Consider the following 14,723-nt stretch of genomic DNA (forward strand, 5'->3'; position numbering starts at 1 on the left):
AACATGCCACTCCTCAGAGAGGCAGCAGGCCAGCCTCTGACATACCTGGGGGGAGGGCAAGGTTGGAGGCGGGGAGGGAGAAAAAGAAGAAAACTTTGAATGACACGAAGGGTCGCCTGGCTTTGCCCCGCCCCTGGGGCTTTCCACAAGGGGTTCATTGCTTGGCTAGGGGATGGGAAGTAAGAAAGAGGACCCGCTACTGCCTGGAATGTGGAGAATCTGAGACCTTGACAGTGGGGCCAGTGAAACCAGGTTGGAGAAAGGGGTTAACCTGTCATTCACTGGCTTTAATCTGCACAGCCTGATGTTTGCTCCACTCAGTAAACGGTCTGCGGTGTATGGGGCTAGCATCCTTCCTGAGCCTGAGACTGGAGGGGGTGGGAGCGTGGGACACGAAAAAGGTCACACAAACCATCCCTTAGACATCCAGCTCGGCACATGAAACACAGATCTCAGGCTTTAGGAAACATCTGCCTTGTGGTGGGCCCCCCCTCCCCTGCCACACACACTTCTTTTTAATAATCTGCAGGCCAAAATATCAATCTGCTAAAGTAGGAGTGGGGGAGCAGAGGGGAATGAAAGGATTGGAATCACAGCATAGTGAGACACAGTCCAGGTAATGTGAAACAGAATGAGTTAATTTCAGGGGGAAATTGTTACATCCATTATAAAATTGTACTCTTTGGGATATCGAAAAGAGAGAGAAGTAAACCAGGAGATATCAATAGCAAAGGATAGATAGATAGATAGATTAGTAAACCTAGATAAATAAATACATTAGAATACTGTATGATTTATTGTTTTTAGCAGGGGGCACGGTTCTGCCCAAACCTAGACAAAGATACCGTGCCTGCCACAAGCAGCTACGATCTAAATAGACAAATAAAATAGACAAATAGATGCGCTGGGTGAATAGGAATCAGATGTCTTCAGTATCCATAAAGCACTATGCAGATTTAGCGGGCTACATTAATAGTAAACGGATGGATTCATCACAAAGTAGTGCAGTATATTTTTTAACTATAATAATACTTCCATGCTGGTTGATAAATGCCTTTAGGCTGCAAGTGATCTGCCAGTCTCATCTCTCCAGCCATCCATTCGTGTCCTTAAGCATTGATTCATTTCACCTGCGCTGTATGACCCCGAGACTCAGCAAACCACCTTCACGTCCAGAGGAGGCCAATTCCGCCACCCTTATGCTGAGTAGCAATTTACTCCACAAATGCGCTCCCCCCCCCACACACACACACTGAAATCAATGGGACATCACACAGAACAAGGCGCTACTCAAGTGAGTCGTGAGTAAGGAAAGCACAGTCTGGCCTTAGAAGAGCTGGCCAGGACATTCCAAAGCCATCCATGTCTTGATAAGAAATGGATAAACTCAACAACCAAACTTTGCAGGAGGGAGCCCGGGCTCTGAGATCGTCCCATCTCGGCAGGTTTTAGCCCCAGCCTGAAAATCTACACTGCTATTTTTAGCCACATCGCAAGATCCCCGTGAGCCCGAGTCAGTTGGCCCATGCTCCAAAACTTGCTGCTGTGGGCTTTTTCTTTTCAGTGTCGCCATACCCCGGGGCCCCAAATCTGCTGCTCTTGCTCATGGGGAGTAGCATCTTATTTCACAGGTCGCGCCATTGAGATAAATGAGGCTGATTCACAGAGGAATCGCTATTTAAGGTGAAGAAGAGGGGGAGAATTTGGCTGCAGGTTATCATGGGAAAACACACACATATATGTATGCATGCACACACAAAGCTCTATATAAGAGCTAGGTATTATTATAATATCTACATTGGCACACACAAATATACATCCACACAATGCATTTGTACACTCATATATACATTCACACACATACACCCACACACTTGCAGACACACACATATAAACCCCCCCCCCCACACACACACACACATATAACTACAAATAGTATCAGGGAACAACATGGAATTAAAAGACGTGTTTTTTGCTTCCACCCCCATTTTTATATAAATAAAATATATATTTTTTTTCCTTTTGCTCTGCTCGGCACACAAAGAACTATTGGTGCAGACAGTATTGCTGGCCATGAATGGGGATCATTCAGATCCCTCCATAAATGAAGTCTCTATGGCCGTTCTTGCCGAAGAAAATATAAAGTTTCTCTGTGTCATTTTTCTGCTAATTAGCGAAGAAAGATAAATACATTTCAGGTGAAACTTTTCACTACGGAGGTTGGGGCACACACACACGACATTAAAGCTTTGAAAACAGGGTGAGGGCAGAGGCATTCTGGATACTCTACGTCTGCATTTATAGATCTTTAAAATAAATGTTTATTTTTAAAATATGAACTATAATTTTTGCCTGGGCCTCAGAAAACTAAAACACTGGATCCAATATTTCCAGAGGAAAATACGCATTTAGGGCTCTTCCCAAGGCCACTCACAACACAAACAGACAAACCATTAAAGGATTAAGCTGGCCCCATTCTGTAGTGCAGCTATTGTAGGCTTCATGATTCCAGAAGCATAGAAGATTGTTCTCTCTCCCTCTCAAACACACACACACCTCTTTACTGAAGACGCACTTGTTTCAAATACTAGCTCCGTCTCATTCCTTCTATTTCTAAGGAGCTTTGAATCAAGGTACTACATCAGGACCAAGCCTGCCCTCATTGAAGTCAACTGTTTAGAGCTAATAGCAAAGTTCGTATGCATTAGCCCCTCTTTACCAAGGAAAGCAGAGTGTGAAGGTGGTGGGAAATGGCAAAGAGAAATACATTGCCCAGTGTTTTAGTCTTAGGGGTCCCTGTAGATCTTAGTCTGCAGAAGAGAAGAGTGAGGGGCGATTTGATAGCTGCTTTCAACTACCTGAAAGGGGGTTCCAATGAGGATGGATCTAGATTGTTCTCAGTGGTAGCAGATGACAGAACAAGGAGTAATGGTCTCAAGTTGCAGTGGGGGAGGTTTAGGTTGGATATTAGGAAAATCTTTTTCACTAGGAGGCTGGTGAAGCACTGGAATGGGTTCCCTAGGGAGGTGTTGGAATCTCCTTCCTTAGAGATTTTTAAGGTCAGGCTTGACAAAGCCCTGGCTGGGATGATTTAGTTGGGGATTGGTCTTGCTTTGAGCAGGGGGTTGGACGAGATGACCTCCTGAGGTCCCTTCCAACCCTGATATTCTATGATTCTATATTCTATGATTTTACTCAAGAGTTCAGTTCAGGAGCAAAGTTCAGTGTCACGTTCCCCAAGGAACCAGGCAAGAGGGGATCAGCAGCTTTGATGCATGTTTCCAACCTCCCTAAGAGTTCACAGACTATACCTGGGCTCCTTGGAGAAGGCACAATAGCAAAAGCAATGAGCTGGGCACATTGTGACACGGACCTTTTACATCTCCTGAAGAACGTTTTCTACAGAGGGGCCAACGTCTCTGTTCCAAAGAGAGCTCAAACTGCTTTTGCCTAAAGACACTAACTTTGCAGCTGACCCATGGGAAATCCTGGTTACACCACATGAGTGACGTCAGCCTCTATTGTCCACTTGTTAAATTTTGCAACAAGCATATTCGTGCTTTCTCCCCTGCTGCCCCTCACGCTTGCAGGGGGGAGCTCCCCATAAACACCTTCAAGGCCACCTCATTCTCCACCTTCCAGTCCCTCCCTAAAACTCAACGTTGCCGCGATACCTACAAAAACTTGTCAACGGTTAGGCCTGTGGTGTGCTGAGCTAACAGCCTACCATGCAGACTCTTGTTTCGTTGTACTTCACTGCCTGTTTGCATCCGTTGTCTCTTCCCTTATACTTAGATGGTCAGTTCTCTGGGGCAGGGACTGTCTTTTTGGTCTGTGCTTAAACAGTGCCTAGCACAGTGTAGTTCTGGTCCATGACTAAGACTCCTAGGTGCTGCGGTAATAAAAATAATAATAATAATGAAAAGTTCCTATTAAGGCTGTGGACCCCCAGGCATGTCCCTAGCCAGCCATCCCACACTGCATAATCATTGCCCCGATTTCTTCTCACCAGTGAATGGGAGACAGAATTAGAATGAGCTTCCCGGGACAGAGTGGCTCAAAGCATAGGGCATTAGCTTAGGACGGGGAGGTCAAGAAATCTGGATTTTATTCACTCATTCATTGCCTCAGTTTTCCCATCTGCGCCATGGAAATAACAATACTTCCCCTTCCTTGGTAAAGCACTTGGAGATTTGTGGCTGGAAAACGCGGCACAAGAGCTTCGTAAGTATGATCATTATGAGTTCATTTACACAGTTCTGTTTCTGATCTGCTCCTTCAGCCGTCCAATTCCCTTGAAACGTGCCAATGAATCCACTTTTTCCAGTCATCTAAATCTGCTGTGCTGTAGTTTGAACCCGTTGCCTCTTGTCCTGCCCTCTGTGGCAAGAGAGAACAACATTCCTCCATCTTTTTTATGGCAGCCTTTCAAGTATTTGAAGACTGCTATCATGTCCCCTTTTAATCTGCTCTATTCCAAATTAAACATACCCACTTCCTTCAGCCTTTGCTCATATCTGACTGGCATTCCATCCCTTTGATCATCTTTGTCGCTCGCCTCTGGATCCTTTCCCGTTTCTCTACATCCTTTCTACACTTTGGTGACCAAAATTGGACACAGTTCTCCAGCTGAGGCCTAACCAGCACCGAGTGGTACTTTCACCTCCTCTGACTTTCATGCTATGCCATTCCACCACAACTCCCAGACCCTCCTTAGCAGTGCTTCTGCCAAGCCAGTTTTCCCCCCCATTCTGTATTTGTGCATTTGGATTTTCTTCCCTCAGAGTAGCACCTCACATTTGCCTTTGCCGAATTTCATTTTGTTGTCTGTAGCCCAGTTCTCCAATTTATCGAGATCCATCTGAATTTTAGCTCTGTCCTCCAAAGTGTTGGCAAACCCTCCTCCCCCGCAGCTTTGTGTCATCTGCAAACTTGATCAGTGTGCTTTCTATTCCTTCATCCAGGTCACTAATAAAGACGTTAAACAACACCAGACCCAGAACGGATCCTTGTGGAACCCCCCTTGAGACCTCCCTCCAATCTGACATCATTCTATTAATAGTTACTCTTTGTTTGCAGTTGTTTAACCAATTATGTATCCATTAATGGCAGTTCTGCTAAGCCTGCATTTCTCCAGTTTACTCATCAGAATGTCATGTGACACTGTGTCAAAAGCCTTGCTGAAGTCCAGGTATATTATGCCCACCACATTCCCCCACCCACAAACCAGCTACCCTGTCACAGAAGGAAATCAAGCTGGTTTGGCATTATTTGTTCTGGGTAAATCCATACTGGGTGCTACGGATCACCCCTTTATCCTTCAGGTATGTGCAAATGGAATATTTTATACAGTGATCCAGTAGCTTCCTAGATATCAAAGTCAGCCTGACTGGTTTATAGTTTCCTGACTCCTCCTTTTTACCCTTTTTAAGGATGGGCCCTACGTTAGCCCTTCTCCAGTCTTCCGGGACCTCTCCTCTCATCCATGAGTTTGCCAATATTATTGCCAGTGGCTCTGAGATGTCTTCAGCGAATTCCTTCTGTACCCGCAGGTGAATCACATCAGGCCCCACTGATTTGAAAATGACGACGTCAAAACTAAACATTTTTACCTTATTGAAATGAAACATTCAGACATTACTGCAATAAGATGATTTAACATCATTGATGTGAAACATTTTGACATCGTTGAAACACAATGTTTTGATGGTCTCAAATCAATTCTTTTTTTCGATGTCTATTTAGCTGGAAATTAAGAAAATTTAGCTTTTCATTCTGGTTCAGACCAAATATCTGTTTTCACAAAGCTGGAATTTTCCATAAAATGAACATTTCTGATTTCCATCCCACTCGAGCTGTGAGGCATTGAACATTTTATTACACTTTTAAGCAAAGAAAATCTTGTTTTCTCATCTCCACAGACCCTGACTCTTCACGATTAAGACTTCTCGGTCACCTTTTTGAAATGCACACACAAATACATGATGTAGGCTTAGCACTGTTATCATTTATGTTATTTTTCTTTTACAGTAAATGTAAAAGCACCATGAATTTTTTTTTTTTTACTTCAAATAAGGGGTCACCATCAAGCTGAAAAAGTTGAGAAGTGCTGGCTTCAGCTGTAGGTTTTTGGATCCAAACTTCCCCAACACTTAGGGAACTGTCCCCTCAGAGTTAGATTTTACACATGGCTGCCTGTGTTCTAAGTCCTCAAACATAAATACTTTCTAGGAGGAATCCGGAGATGTGGCTAAAGTCATGTTAATTGGCCACCTAAGTCGTGGAGTAAAGGAGAAGGCTCCGGTTGGGAAAGCCAGCCAAACACTGAGTAGTTTACTGTTGATTTTTATTTTAGTCAAAATAAATATGGTTCCTCTGGTAAACATAACTTTCTTCCCCGCAAGCCACCAGAAAAACGTGACGGTTTTAGCAAAATACCTTAGCACTCTTTTAACAGTTAAATAAAAAAAAAAAAAAGACTTCCTTTGATGTTTACAGAGCTTGACTCAGCCTCAAAAATACACGGGGAAATTTTGTGTCTGAGGCTTCCATTTACCCAAAGTCAAATTCCAATGTTTTCTCCCCACAATGATTCTGTTTCACTGCTGGTTTAAAGGGAGTGGAGGAGCCACTTTTAGTCCAGTTGTTTATCAGGGAGAATGTTTATTGTCAAACCACTTTCCTGAGGAAATTAATACTGTTTTTGGCAGGGTGGGCTCTGTAAGTCTTAAACAAACAATGGGAAAGACAGGAAGCTGGGGAGAAATGTATGGCCTTAAATATAGACCTTTTGAATAACTTTTACAACCAAAACAGTGAGTGGACGTTTATCCTTTATGCTTTAAATAGCTGGTAAATGTTACTTCGCTCTGATGCTATAAATGGGAAATGCTTTTTACAACTAACAACTGTTTATGTATTTTATAGGTCACTCTCATTTCAAAGGGATCAATTTTTAATTACCAAAATTGCTGTACATCCTCCGTTTAACCACATCCCCACCAGGGGGTTAGGAATCAACAGGACACCTGAGTTCTATTCCTAGCGGTGCCACTGACCTACTATATGATCTTGGGAGGTCACTTCCTCTCTTTGGGCCTCAGTTTCCCCATCTGTGAATTGGCAATGGCAACACTTGCCTGTCTATCTTAAGAGGTTAATTAAGGCCACCACCTGCTCTGTAGGTGCACAGACGACCTTGGATTTTGTGAACTCGGTACAGGTTCATTGCATAGCGAAGGCAGGATTGAGGACAGTTGTGCCGGATGGTCATACCCTCTCTGCACCATGGAGCATGACTGCCCAGAGCGGGTCTGGGGAGGAATGGGGCTGGCTTCCGGGGGTGGACCCATGACTATACAGATCCATAGGTCACCTCCCCCCAATGGAGGGGATGGTCTGCACGGGGTACTGCCACAGAGAGGCTCTGCTGTTGCTGGATAGCCTGTGTTGAGGATGCTGCCTCCTTCGCCCCCAAGAAGCTTGGATGACAGGAGCTATATAAGAACAAAGAAGTTGACATAATTCATGAGAGTTAACATGATGCCACAGACATGGTGACTCACCTCCAAACCGAGTGCAGGAAAATGCCCCATTGTATTTATGCCCTTTAACCTGCATTGGGATATTATTATTATTTGAATTAATTAATTAATTATATGCTCTCTTTCCTTATGACACATGTGGCAGCCCAGGCCCACCTCCATCTGTCTAATATGCCACGTTTCTTGCTCCGTTAGAGTCTGTTTCCAGGCCAGCAGCATGCGTCTCAGTGGTTTTCTTATATGTCATCTGTTGTCTCCCTCTCTTCTGTTTTCCACTAGTTGGCATCCCATCCAGGGCTTGTCTAGGAAGACAGTTTTCTGACATCCGAACAACATGTCCAAACACACCAGCCTTCTTTATCAAATCTTTGTCTCTACGGTCTACTGGCCAGTCCTTTGTAACACATTGGCACTAGGTACTTTATCCCACCAGCAGACACAACGTTTTCTTCGCAAGCATCTCCTATGAAATCTATTGTTTCCTTCAGTGGGTTCCTAATACACCTCTACCCCGATATAACGCTGTCCTCGGGAGCCAAAAAATCATACTGCATTATAGGTGAAACCGCATTATATCGAACTTGCTTTGATCTGCCGGAGCGCTGCTTTACCACGTTATATCCGAGTTTGTGTTATATCGGGTCGTGTTATATCGGGGTAGAGGTGTATTTGCCAAGACTCAGAAGCATATAACAATGTGAGTATCAGAATGGTATTGTCTGACTTTATCTTGGTTCTTGTGTGCATGTCCTACATTTCCAGATATTCGCCAGTCCCAAGAAGGTTCCACTCGCCTCCCAATTCTTGCTTCCACCTTCTTTTTGAGTTGGTCATTGGCACTAATTGTGCTTCCATGATACACAAACGCTTTAGCCATGCCATATTCTTCACTGGCAATCACATATGCACCTTCATTGCTGATTCCTCTTTCAACAGTCATGACCTTCATTTTCTTCTGGCTGATTCTTAACTCTAGTTTTGCGCCCTCATGTTTGACCTTGATAATGGTCTTTTTCATAGCTTGATCATCTGTGTCCAACAGAACAATGTCATCTGCACAGTTGATAACTCAATGTTTTCTTCTAGTCCATATAATTCCTTTATCTTCCTTTGTTGTTGCTTTTTGCATCACAAAATCTATCTCAGTTCAGAAAAGAAGAGGTGATAAAATGCATCCTTGTCACACTCCAGTGACAATATCAAATCTGTCGGTCTCTCCACTTTCTGTCATTACACAGCATTTTGAACCTTCATACAGCATCTTAGTTAGCGACACTGTCTTTTTAGGAAGCCCCTGTTGTCACAGGATCTTCCCTAGAGCCTCTCTGTGAATGCAGTTGAAAGCTTTGGTAAAATCTATAAAGTTCAAGACAAAGTTTCACTGATAAGCAAGCCCTTTCTCAGTCATTCATCTCAGTGTAAAGAGGTGATCTATATACAGTCTTTTCAAACTTCAGGCTGCTTGCTCGGTATGTTGTTTTTCATCTATAACCAGTTTGATTCTGTTCAGTAGTACACTGCAGAACACTTTTGTGGGTATGGAAAAGTGAAGTTATTCCTTGACATTGTCACACACGAGCTGGTTTCCTTACTTTGCTAATTTACACTCCTCTGGGCTGAATTCCTTCTCCCAGACTATATTACAAAGTTTACATATTTCATGTACTATGACCTCTTCCCCGGCATTAAGCCTTTCAGCAGTGATCTTATCTTGACAAGGCACTTGGCTATTTTTAACTGCTTAATTGCTTCCTCTATTTCTGCTTCTGAAATGCCGATCAGTGAGATATGTACTTCTTCACCTTCTTCACATCCATCGACTGGAACTGTTGGCTCTGGTTGGTTGTGGATGTTCAGGCCCTCGCTCCTTGTTCTGCTTCCATTGTTAACAATCTTCCATCTTTAGTTTTTATGATACCACTGTGACTCTGCGATGACAATTGCTTACACACCCTGGAACAGCTTCTTCGAGTCACTCCTCACTTCTTTGACTTCTCTCACATTTTTTGTCAAGCCAGGGGCTGTTATTTTTCGAACACAACTTTGTTACTTTTTTATCTTCCTCTGCATACTCCTGTAGCAGAATGCATTGTTCTTCTTGTCTCACCTGGGCTTGCCTCCTTTTTAAGGCTTTTCTTTCTTCAATCAATTTCCATGTGTGTGGTTATATCCACTCTTGTTTCCTTGGTCCTGTTGGTTCTAGTGAAGATGCAGCAGTTTCTCAGCAGACATCGCTAAAGTGAGCCCATTGTTCCTCTACGTCATCATTCATTACCCACTAGCAGAAATTGTTGCAACATTTGTGTCTAGACACATTCTGGCAATGGGGACCAAAGAAATACCATAGATGGCTACATATGAGGTCTGCAAAGACAGGGGCCAGGTTATCCCTTCCCCACCTCTCCTCCCCTGCAGCTATAAGCAGCTCCCGTCCCTTCCCTCCCACAGTGCTGCTGGCCACATTCTGGTGTGAACCCTGGCGGAAATATGGGGAGGGAGGGCATGTGACCCTTTGTCCCCCACATCCCATGTGTTGCCTTGGAAAGACGCGACACCAGGTACAAGGAGAGGTGGGTCCATCCCGGGGTCCCAGCCAGGCATAGAGGGCAGAGAGCGCCGGGCAGGGCAGGTCAGGTCAGTTGGTCACACACGCTTCCCTTGAGAGAGAGGTGCACGGGAGTATGTGCGTGTCACCTCTCCCCGTGGGGTTGGTGGGTAGGGGTGTGTGTGTCACTCCTCCCCGTGTGAACCCTAAAGCCTTAAAGATAAGAAGGGAAATAAAAATAATCCAACTATGCAGTCTTTCTTTTTAACAGGGACTCAGTCAACTTGACGTTAATTTGAATGTTTGTACGGCATAGTTCAGATTGATTGCCACTGAACTTGTATCGAGTAATTTTACCCGGTGGCATGTGTTCAGCAGAGGGAAATATGGTCCCCCTAACTACTGGGGCTGACTGCAGGGTGAAGGTAGAACTCTTATTTGTATTGATTTAGGTGTAACTAATAATAAAGGCTCCAAGTGCCCCGACACATCATTAATATCACACTAAAACCCCAGCAACATTAGCTCATGATGTCAGCAGGAATCAGAAGCCAGAAATGCCACCCTTTCATCATCTGGGAAACCCACCATCAGCCTTCTTCAAAGCCAGGTGAACAGATGGGTTTATGACAACTCAGTCCTTCTCACAGAGCAGACGCTATTGCTTGGGGTTTTAAAAAATGCTTGATTTCCTGTTTTATTTAGTGTTATTATTACTATTACTATTATTACCATGGTTATATCAGTTCTATTGTGAAGCAGTTCTCACTCCACTGGCCATGCATCCTATCCCTCAAGCCCTGGCAGGCCAGTGCTCCGTGACATTTACAAGCCCGTGTTTTCCCCTCTCCTCCCTGTCTGTTACAGATGAACGACAGCACTTCCACCATCGTTTGGGCCCTCCGTGCACGTGGGGGTAGCCTAAGATGACCAGGATAAAGGTTTAGAAGCCTGATCCTGTAAGGTGCTGAGCCCCTCTCACCCCAGCCGCAGAGTGATCCAGCCGTCAAGGGAAGATGGGCAGAGGAGCCCCCATCTCCTGTGTCAGGCCCGATCCGGTAGGCGTGCTCAGAGGATGCCTAACTCCACACAATGCTGAGCAGTAGGGAGGATGCAGTAGCTTGCCTTACAACCTTTAGCCCAGTGGTTGGGGTACCCATGCAAGCTAGGAAAGCCCCCCCCCCCAAGTTCAAGTCAGTCCAGGGGTGTTGGAACCGTTTTTATAGTGGGGGGGCTGAGAGCCATTGAACCAAACTATAAACCCTGTTTATAACAGAATCCACTTCAAGCCAGGGGGTGCGGCAGCACCCCCAGCACCCCTCACTCCACCACGTATGCAAGTCACCCCTCTTCCTGAGGGGAAGAAAGGATTTCAGTGGCGATCTGCCACTTCTCAAGAGAGTGTCTCTCACCTTTTCTCTGGCCTAATTACCATTCAATTAAAGTGTAACAGCTTCAACCAGAGCGAGCTGGGTCGGACTCACTCATAGCTCAGGGGTTAGCACACTCGCCAGAGAGAGTAGAGCTTTGTTCAAATCCTACCGCCCTCTCAAACAGACAGGGGGTTAGAACTGGGGGGGGGTCCCCCCTCACCCCAGGTGGGTGCCCTGACCCCAGGGCTAAAAATTACCAGGGAGGCCTCTGATGCCTTCTCGTGACTGTGTGTGAAGCTGGGCAGGTGCCTAGCTCCGTTTGGCAAGACTTAGCCGTCTAAGCCACCTGACTCTAAGAGTGGGGTTCCCGTTTGCAGGTCTCATGCAAAGATAGGTGCCGGCCTGCAGGCTGGATTTTGGTGCTGAACTCTATGAGAGGGGCGGGGCTTCTCACACACCCCTGTCATCAGCATCTCCTGTTGGCTAGGGAGGGATAATGATACTTCATTTCACCCAGGCTTCATCTCTCCTGTCTCTCTTTCTTTATATTAGAGAAAGCCCCTCCTCCAAAGAGGTTATTGTACATACAGTCCTATGGTACGGAGCCAAGCTCCACCCCTTTCTTCTTTCCCGTTTTGGAAGTGGGAGTTCCCCCTGAGACACAGACTCCGTTGTGCTAAAGCAGCAGGTTCCCAACCTGCAGTCCCGTGAGCAAAGTGTTGCTTTTGTTGAACCGAGCCGTCTCTTTACAAAAATCCCCATTGTGCAGGTGGAGAACTGAGACCCAGGGCGATTAAATGATTTGCTGCAAGTCATACAGAGAGACTGTGGGAGCATCAGGCACTGACTGGACTTAGATCTCCCAAGCTGCAGTCTAGCCTGCTTATGAAATTGATTGGTTTTCCTTTGTTTAACAAAAGAATCTCAGTGTCCCATCAGCTAAACCACCCTCTGCCCTGGAGCACTGCGGTGCGTTCTTCTTTTCTTTCGGAAGCAAAATGTGTGAAGGTCCCAGGTTAAGAGCTAAGTGCTTTTCTCTGTGAGCTGCATTCTCGCTGCCTGTTGAAGGCAGTGAGTTCAGAAATACATCAGTAGCAAACAACAGAAGCACGTTAAAAAGACCCTTTTATCAGACTCAAATACAGCACTGAGGGCACCATAGTGTGATTCATTAACAGCCTGACGGCAGCTCACATTCAGTTTGTGTTGGCCAAATCATCTAACATTTCACAAAACCCAAAATCACTTCCTGTCTAGCACCCAGCCTCTGCCCTGACTGGAAATGCACAAGAAATCTATGCATTTTATCAGATTTTAAGGCAGGCTCTCATAAGGGACTATTTTCAGTTCTGGATATAAATTACTATTCAAAGCAGAGCCACCGTCTGGCTTCCTAAAACCCACCAAACATCAGGTCCATTTATAAAGTCAGGTGCTCTGGTCTGGGCCTGAACATTTCAATCCTCTTAGGCTGTGCAACTAGATCCATCTCTGCGTGTGTGATAGGACCAGCAGATTTGAATAGCTTTATTGTGGCAGATAATTAAGCCAAGAGGTTTAGGAACTCTTAACCTTCTTTCAGTAAGTGAATAGTCGAGAGCACAATTAGTGGTGATTTAATTTAAGGTAGGAGATTGCACCATTTAAATTTTGGACCCCTGAGAACATGCTCCTGTGGGATGATGATTAATAGATTCTAAGGCCAGAAGGGACCATCGTGATGATCTGGTCTGACCCCCTGAATAGCACAGGCCAGAGGCCTGCCCCAGAATAATTCCAAGCAGGGCACATCTCTTAGAAAAACATCCCGTGGCGAAGATGCTCCACACTCGGACTGCTGTGATGCATCGTCTAACCATGTACTTGGTGCCGGGCGGGATATGATGATGGTGGTCTCTTTAGGGCTAGATTGCGCCTTTAGGTGCAGCCCGGAGCCCGGGACAGCGTATAAGCTGCATCACCCTCAGAGTAATCCTGGGAGGCATTGTGCTTCAGAGACACCGCTGTGGGTCACAGCTCCTCCCCAGTGGCCTATATCAGCGGTAAATGACTACTCGCCCCACACCAGCTCAGCATGTTAGGAAGGCACATCGCACAGTTAAGGCACAAAGATTGCCACATGCCTGGGGCCCACAAGGGGGAAGGAAGGTCCTTAGCATATGCGCCAAGTTACACTTAGAGATTAGCTTGACGTATTAGATAGACTGTAAGACCTTCAACTCCTAATAGCCTCCGTTTAGCTAGTCCGAAGTCCCAACCAGGGCCCTTTTCCCAAAGTATTCACTGAGTCTCAGTGTTTTGAGCCTGTCCCATCCCTGCCCCGTGTCAGTCCATTGCACAAAGACCCCTTGAGTCCTGGCTGCTACAGAAGAGTGTCTTATTTCTCAGCTGCCCTGATGGTGGCTCCAGACTGGGGGACTGTTTACCTTCCTGGTGATTATTTGCCTTCCTGGCATGGGAGTGGCTGCCAGCTTTGCTTGTTATTGTGCTGGTTTGTCTTTAATTGCAGGAAAAACAAACGATTAAACTGGGAAACCTGATATTTCTTGCCGGCTTTAGCCACAGGGTGTGAGTGCGAGAGGACCCGCTAATCGCAAAAAGGGGTACGATCAGCTGGCATGGAGGGGAACATACATTTAGATGGGGAATTCTATTATTTGTCTTACTTTAACCACTAGATTCCTGACCTCAGACCAGGGTGCCATTGTGCTAGGAGCTGTACAAACATATGGTAGGAGACAATCCCTGCCCTAAAGCATTTATAATCTGAACAGGCCAAAGAAGTATTATTAGCTCCATTGAACAGATTGGAATGATGCATAGGGAGATCGTTTCACCTCAATCTATACTAGAACTGGGACATATACTCCAGTTTCTAGCTTCTGGCCCAGGCTAGGGACTTAACCATACACCCATCCTTCCTCATAAGTACTGCACTGGTGAAAACATAGAGGACCAAAACTTACTAGCTGTACTCCACTTTTCCTTTGGCAGAGCTCCAGTTGTAGCCAATGGGAGTTTGTGCCTGTGCAAGGCCAGAGTAAAATATGAGCATGGACTTCAGGACGCAGCCCATGTGCTGTAGACGATAGCGGGATGATTATTACAGGATCAATTACGTGACAGCCGCCGAGCAGGCAATTCCCCGGCAAGAAATGAAAGGGACATCCAGAAGCTTCATGGAACGGTGACAACCTCCACTGGGGGCATGGCCTCGCAACGGGTCATGTCATTACCGTAGTTATGGGTCTCCAGGCGAGG

This window comes from Trachemys scripta, chromosome 20 (assembly GCF_013100865.1).
Source record: "Trachemys scripta elegans isolate TJP31775 chromosome 20, CAS_Tse_1.0, whole genome shotgun sequence".
NCBI classification, from domain to species: domain Eukaryota; kingdom Metazoa; phylum Chordata; order Testudines; family Emydidae; genus Trachemys; species Trachemys scripta.